The sequence below is a fragment of the Gallinula chloropus genome (genome assembly GCF_964237585.1).
Source record: "Gallinula chloropus genome assembly, contig: HAP1_SCAFFOLD_94, whole genome shotgun sequence".
Lineage (NCBI taxonomy): Eukaryota > Metazoa > Chordata > Aves > Gruiformes > Rallidae > Gallinula > Gallinula chloropus.
The window spans coordinates 418,110-424,320 of NW_028168154.1; the positions used below are offsets into that span (position 1 = coordinate 418,110).

General features: G+C 47.1%; 1 pseudogene across 1 annotated transcript in view; it reads left to right on the forward strand.

Moving 5' to 3' along the window:
* The window catches only part of LOC311204752 (nischarin-like), a 60,218-nt pseudogene extending 54,578 nt beyond the window's left edge, over positions 1-5,640 (forward strand). The window contains exons 15-17 of the transcript in view: positions 2,026-2,148; positions 3,001-3,059; positions 4,287-5,640. The product of the transcript in view is annotated as a nischarin-like (transcript). The remainder of the gene's footprint in view (positions 1-2,025; positions 2,149-3,000; positions 3,060-4,286) is intronic.
* The last annotated feature ends 571 nt before the right edge of the window (positions 5,641-6,211 follow it).

Genomic DNA, 6,211 nt, shown 5'->3' on the forward strand with positions numbered 1-6,211 from the left:
TGTTAGACCTGAAATCAGGAATAATGGAATTCATTTTCTGATGCACTATTTCTGTGAATTGTTTTCTCTGCAGTTTCTCTAGACACCATCTGTTTCACTAGCATTTTATTCAACTTAAACATCACTTCCAAATGGCTTATGGCAAAGATTAAACATATATAGAGAAGAGAAAACCAGCAATAATGCTGCCCTGTTCTGGTTTTCTTGTCAATTTGAGTTTCCTTCTGGCTAACACGGTTGCTTTGTTCAAGCAGTAAATCTCTCTTGTGCTTCCTCTGCCTGAGAGATGGTTTGGTGTCATCTACTAAACTTTGCCATCAATCCAGAACGATACAGGCAGGAGTTCTTATGCCTGAGGAAGCAGCTCACATGCATTGTCAGCATGAGCCAGCTGTGTGCTCCTGCAGCTTGGAAGGCCAATGGTATCCTGGTCTCCCATCAGAAAAGGGTTGGCAGCAGGGACAGGGAGGGGATTGTCCCTCTCTGCTCTGCCCTGGGGAGGCCCCAGCTGGAGTCCTGTGTCCAGAGCTGGGGCCCCAGGACAAGAAAGATGTGGGACTGGTGGAGAGGGGTCAGAGGAGCCACGGAGATGATCAGAGGGCTGGAGCAGCTCCCCTACGGAGAGAGGCTGAGGGAGCTGGGCTGGTTCAGCCTGGAGAAGAGAAGGCTGTGGGGGGACCTCATTGCAGCCTCCCAGTCCCTGAAGGGAGCAGAGGAACAGGAGGGAATCAGCTTTTTGAAAGGGCAGGCAATGGCAGGACAAGGGGGATGGATTGAAGCTAAAGGAAGGAAGGTTTAGGACAGATATTGGGGGGAAGTTCTTTCCAGAGAGAGTGGTGAGGGGCTGGCAGGGGCTGCCCAGAGAGGGGGTGGGTGCCCCATCCCTGGGGGTGTTCAAGGCCAGGTTGGCTGGGGCCCTGGGCAACCTTGTGTAGCTCCAGGCCTGGAGGTTGGTGTCCCTGCCTGTGGCAGGGGGGTTGGAGCTCTGTGATCCTTGGGGTCCCTTCCAGCCCAGCCCAGGCTGGGATTCTGTGATTGGGATTCTGTTGTTTATTTGCACGTACGTTGTACACGCGTGAGCGGGCCGGCTCTGTGCTGATGCTGAGAACTGGAGTGCTGGGTTGCATTCCTGCCAGGCTGTGAATATCAAACAGGCAAAAAGCCCAATGTCCCTGAGAATATTTCAGTATACTGCATTCCTGATCAGTTTGTAATGACGAGTCAGGCTGGGATCCTTCAGAAAGGTTCTGATCAAGGGAAGATCATTTCCTTGAGTGGCATTTGAGGGACAGGACCTCCTGAGCCAGGTTAAAGGTTTTACAGATCTGCTTGTTTGCTTGACAATGGGAGTGAATGCTGTGAAGCTCACAAACTGCTCTGCTGTGGCTTTGCCAGCCTGGCAATGCTGTGGTAACACTCAGGGCAAGTTTCAAGGAAATGGACCGGTTCTGTTAAAACTAAATCACATGGAGAATTCTCACACAAGATGTTGAGATTTAAATTGGTGGTTAGCTTAAAAAATGAGCTTTAGCAGTCTTCAGTGCACCTCTCAGTTCACTTAAGGATATTAAAATTGTGCCTGGTTTTGTTCTGTCCTGCCCCTTTTCAGTGGTCTGTGGGGACAGGACTAGGGGCAATGGCTGTAAGCTGGAGCATAGGAAGTTCCGCACCAACATGCGGAAGAACTTTTTCACAGTGAGGGTGACGGAGCAGTGGAATAGGCTGCCCAGGGAGGTGGTTGAGTCTCCTTCTCTGGAGATATTCAAGTCTCGTCTGGATGCCTGTCTGTGTAATGTGAGATAGGGAGCTGCTTTGGCAGGGGGGTTGGACCCGATGATCTCTTGAGGTCCCTTCCAACCCCTAAGATTCTGTGATTCTGTGATTCTGTGAAGAGACCCTGCAGCTTTAATGACTGATGGTCACATTTTGATGATACAATCTTAATTCTAGTTGTTTGACAGACACTGTTAGACGTTCATTTTGGTTTTACTTCAGCATTTTAAAAGGTCTTTGTATTTCTTCTAGAAATAATTTGTGAAGAAACAGTCCTAGCCCAGCAGTCTTTTGCAATCCGGTAGTTTGACTCCTACAGACTATACAGTTCCCCAGAGATGTTTTGAAATACCAGACTCTGGATATAGAAATCAGGTAATTGCTACACTTGTGTTTATTTTATGGCATTTTTAATGTGGTAGGGTTGGGGTTTTTTTTGCAAGCTAATTTCTGATATTAAACTTGTGTTGTTATAGTAATCCACAGCAAAGTTACTTTCATTCTCTGAGCTGTTATAATTGAGAAAGGAGGTAGCCCCAAATTTGAGTGGTGGGTTTGGTCCACCTTGTAAAGTGAGTGCATGATCTGAATTCACCAGAGTTGCAGAGAATTGTCGCTGTCAGGACTGAGATGTTTACCTGGCATTAGTGTCTCATTCAGTGTGCTCTGAGATGCTGAACTGCTCTCTGAACTGAGCAGTTCAGCACTTTTTGGAAGACAGTTCTCTTCCTCAGAGAGTGGAAGAACCTTCTCTCTAGCAATAGGTGTTGGCCTAATTGGTCTCCTTCAAACTCCAGCTGTTTAACTTCTGCGTTGTGGTGTCATTTTTTAGATAGGAAATGCCCTTCATATGCCTGGCTTCAGGGCATGAGACAGCCAGCCCTGAGGGACTCTGCCTCTGCTGCCAGCGTGGCTGGGCTTTCTCCAGGGCCTTTGCCTTTTCGCCTGGCTGTGCGCTGCTGCTGAAGTCTGTAGTGTGCTGAAAGGCCTACAGGTCACATCTGTTCTCACTGCGTTCCTGGCTGCCTCAGAGTGCCCAGCCTGAACTAAAAACCTGGTGTGTCAGCATCCTCACAGGTCAGCTGCTCAGCTGCCCACGGGTACAGCAGTCAGGACTCAGCAGGGAGCTGCTGGCCTTAAAAAGCAGGAGCCAACGTTGACTTTGCTTTTCACTTCTGCTGAAATCTGGCAGCAGCTGCCACTGCCTGATGGTTCTTTGTTCCGTAGGCACCTGCCTCTCTGTTGGATTCCTGTAAAGCACATGGAAGTGACCCCAGATGTGGTAAGTGAGACTCCTGAGCTCTGGCTTAAACCCCCATCAGCTTTTTGAGTCCCAATAGTGGATGGTGCATTTCAAACCCGGCTTTAAGGCAAACCAGTGTGTCTGGTTGCACGCTGCCTCTAGTTGTTTTCAAGCGAAATCAGTGGTAAGAGTATAAAGTCTTTGTAACCTTTGAACCCTGGAATAAAGTCAGTGGCTTCAAGCCAGTGATTTGCAAAGTGCCTGTTGGGTTTGGGAAATGGAAGATGAGCTGAACACTTTATTTTTAACTTCTGATAAATTGCACACTCCCAGCCTCTCAACCAGTGGCTGTGCACAGTATGAAGATCACAGAATCACAAGGTTGCAAAAGCTCTTTAAGATCATTAAGTCCAACTGTTCCTGTCCCAAGCTAAACCAGATCCCTGAGCACCTCATCTACCCTTTTTTATAAACCCATCCAGGGAAGGTGACTCAGCCTCTCCCTGGGCAGCCTGTGCACAGCCCCACAACTCTGCCAGGGAAGAACTTTGCCCTCCCATCTGCTCTGACCCTGCCCTGGCACAGCTTGAGCCCATTGCCTCTTGTCCCATCTCCTGTCCCCTGGCTGAAGAGACCATCTCCCACCTCTCTGCACCCTCCTGGCTGGGCAGTGGAGGTGGGGAGAAGGTCTCCCCTCAGCCTCCTCTTCTCCAAGCTGAACACCCCCAGCTCCCTCAGCTGCTTCTCAGAGGATTTGCCCTCCAGCCCCTTCCCCAGCCTGGTTGCCCTTCTCTGGACTTGCTCCAGGACCTCCATGTCCTGTGAGGAGCCCAGAACTGGACCCAGCACTCGAGCTGCAGCCTCACCAGCGCCCAGTACAGGGGCACAATCACCTCCCCAGACCTACTGGCCATGCTATTTTTGATCTAACAAATTAAATAGTTACTATGTACAGACAAAACAATGTATAGACACAAGATGATCTGAAAGCATCTTGAAAATTCAGTGGCAGGACAAAGGAATAATATGAATTAGGAATATTTCTATCAACTAAATGCTGTAAATGTATAAAAGAAATACAGAAATGAATACAACTGCAACCTATGCATTCTTGACTGTTTAAGATGTTTTATGAAATTAGGCTGATGTAACTGCAGTAACAAGATTATACCTCAAAGTTCAGAGCAGCAGCAGCAGCACCATGAGCTGTAGGTAGCTGTGACTGTTTTGAAACTCAGGCTCGTACTTTGCCTTGTTATCTCTTTTGCAGTTTGGATCCTTCAGAGGAAGAACAGCGTGCAGTGCCTGACCCCTGTAACACTGTCATCTTGCCTTTTCATTGTATGTCACACACTGCCACAAACCAAGATTTTACCCAGCACCTTTCTGCCTTGATAGTGCAGACTGTGCAGAGATCCCCCCCCTCCTGCTTTACAGAGGAGAAAGGGAGCCCTCTGGGTGACACCAAGACCACAGACAAAGAAGATGGCTCTTTTGAAATGGGGCTTCACGAAGGAGATGAGACTCCTGAGTTCAGCACTACTTCAGATCCTCGGCCCTCTGACCAGGGAGCAGTGGAGAGTGTTGCAATAGTCAAAATTCTCTGGAGTTTCTCTATTCGCATTCGTAAAGGCCTCAAGCAGTTTGCTTCCTGTTTGGTTTTGACTGAAGATCTGCCAGCTGTGTTTGAGATTCCTTGTCAGGAATTGAGAGGAAATTGCCAGCACATCCCTTCTGCCTTGAAGCTGGTGCTGTCTTTTCCATATACTGATCTTCTGGAACTTGGCTTTCTCCTGCCAGAAATCTGTTTAACCCTGAAGCTGACAAATGGTGACAACTGCTTGTTTGTTGTTTCAGACCCCCAGAACCTGCAAGACTTTTATTCCTGTTTACACATGCGTTGCTCTCAACAGTACCCGTCAGTGTTAGCAAGCTCCGTGTTGTACTGTGGACCAGCAAACCTCCCAGAGTTTCTCTGCCAGCTTAGGGAATTGAATTGCATTTCAGCAGATGATGTTGAAATAAAAGGTTGTTTCCCAACATACCTTGTTTATGGGAAGAAAACCTGTGTCCAGGAACTCCTGCACCAAGTCCTGTTTCTCTGCTCCCTTCAGGGACTGGAAGGCTGCAGTGAGGTCCCCCCACAGCTTTCTCTTCTCTAGGCTGAACAAACCCAGTTCCTTCAGCCTCTCTTTGTAGGGGAGGTGCTCCAGGACCATTTGTCACATCTTAAAGGGAGGGTGATGAGGTTGGAGAAGTTCAAGTTGGAGCTCCACGTCAGCTTTTCAGAGCAGCCCCTCGGTGTGCCAGTACTGTGCCCTGAGAGCAGCGTTAAATATGTGTGTGTTTGTATCAAGATGACCACATTAAATTTAAGCAGAAAGAAATGGCAATTTAACTGGCACAGATACACAAGGCTGAGATAATCTCTAAAGGTTTGAGGCTGCTATTAAATTTGTTCCTCCTTATTAATTTGTGGCCAAGAGGATAATGAAAAACCAGCGACTCTAAAGTTGACATAAAGAGTAAGAGATATACAGTTGGCGTGGGTAATTTTATGCGCTGTCAAAGTGAAAAGGCTTTGCTAAATGTATGTAGGCAAAGATACACACTGTCATCTTAATGAGCAATTAAAAGATGGACTCCTAATAATTGAATCACGACTCTTGTCACATCTGTATTTGTTTAATATCTCCAGTTTTGGTTGAATCTGGGTTTGAGTTCCTATTTTAATCAGGTCTGATTTAGGTTCTCGGTTCAAATAACTAAAAGTGATGAGCATGAATCTTGTTGTCCTATTACCTCCTCAGCTCCTTGCTTGCAGTGAATACAATGTTCTTTTAAAAACTCGTGTTTAATTACTGCATTTAGAGAGCAGGACTGGACAAGGGGTGGGTGGGTGATCCGCTGTCATTCAAAGTTTGAATTTTTGAAGATGAACCCTTCTCCTCCCCTTCTGAGGAAGATTTTGGAAGTACTTCAGGAGGCTCAGAGGGTTGCCAGTTAATTCCTTTACTGGTAGAAATCAGGGAGTCTTAGTGCATCGCTCTGTTGTGTTGTGAGTTTGTTTGGAGGGGTTTTTTAATTAAAAACAAAAAAAAAGCCCAATAAGAGAAGACCATCTGTTCTTCAAAACTCTTTCCCTTAAACTAACCGCCGTGGTCACCCTCGAATGCTATCGTATCTTCAGTGACA